Below are 1346 nucleotides of genomic sequence, written 5' to 3' on the forward strand. Positions count from 1 at the left end.
ATGCACACCTTATTTCTGAACCCTTTTGGCACCGTTCTGATTCATAAGGGCATGTACAGTGGTGGCATATAAATACATATGCCCCATTGACAAAAAGTAATCTGAGGCACCTGTATTATTTTTCTCTCTTCAATGCAAGCTATCACTAGTGGGTCTCATTAAGAAATAAAGACTCTAGTACACATGCATCTCTACTTTTCACTCAACCTTTTCAGCTTTTGTCACCGGACCACACTTTTTCTCTTCAAGCATCCACCTCCTGGAGAGAATCCCGCTTCCCTATCCGAACCTACTTTACGTCATATCCGATCCTACATGGCATGCGAGGTATAACCTTGAGGCTATGCATTGTACATGCCCTAAGCATGGCTATGTATTTGTCGGTGCTTTCAGATCAGAAAACAACAGGACCACATGCATCAATGACATATACTATTTCTTTGTTTGTGCAATATATAGATTCATAGTTGCACTGATGAGTATGGTGCTCTGTTTTATGCCCAACACCCTTTTAGATACTGCACCTGATCGCCTTCCCAGCTGGAGATACTATACTGCTCTGTCAAGCACATCACTTTCGACTGATGATCCTATCTCTAAACTTTTCCTCCCCATACAGATTTTTTTTATATATGAAAGAGAGATCTTCTCCGATTTCATTTAACTGAAACCGTTATATCTTCCACAAAAAGTATTTACCAAAAGAAAAGCTTGCAAGGAAACTACATGAAACTAGACAAAAGGTAACCTATAAAACTCTGAAATACGGGCGTCCACAGATCGGACCCTCCCTCCCCACTCCACTGTCTCGCTCTTCTGCCGGAATAAATTCATGTAATCCATTAATTCTTCATCGTGGTTGTTGGTGTCAAAACCGGCGGATCTCGGGTAGGGGGTCCCTAGGCCGGATGGTAACAGGAGGCAGGGGACACGATGTTTTACCCAGGTTCGGGCCCTCTTGATGGAGGTAAAACCCTACGTCTTGCTTGATTAATATTGATGATATGAGTAGTACAAGAGTAGATCTACCACGAGATCAGAGAGCCTAAACCCTAGAAGGTAGCCTATGGTATGATTGTATGTTGTGATTGTTGTCCTACGGACCTAAAACCCTTCGGTTTATATAGACACCGGAGAGGGTTAGGGTTACACAAGGTCGGTTACAAAGGAGGAGATATCATATCCGTATTGCCTAGTTTGCCTTCCACGCCAAGTAGAGTCCCACCCGGACACGAGACGAAGTCTTCAATCTTGTATCTTCATAGTCTAACAGTCTGGCCAATGGAGATAGTCCGGCTGTCCGGAGACCCCCTAATCCAGGACTCCCTCAGTAGCCCCTGAACCAG

This window comes from Triticum aestivum, chromosome 7A, assembly GCF_018294505.1.
Source record: "Triticum aestivum cultivar Chinese Spring chromosome 7A, IWGSC CS RefSeq v2.1, whole genome shotgun sequence".
NCBI classification, from domain to species: domain Eukaryota; kingdom Viridiplantae; phylum Streptophyta; class Magnoliopsida; order Poales; family Poaceae; genus Triticum; species Triticum aestivum.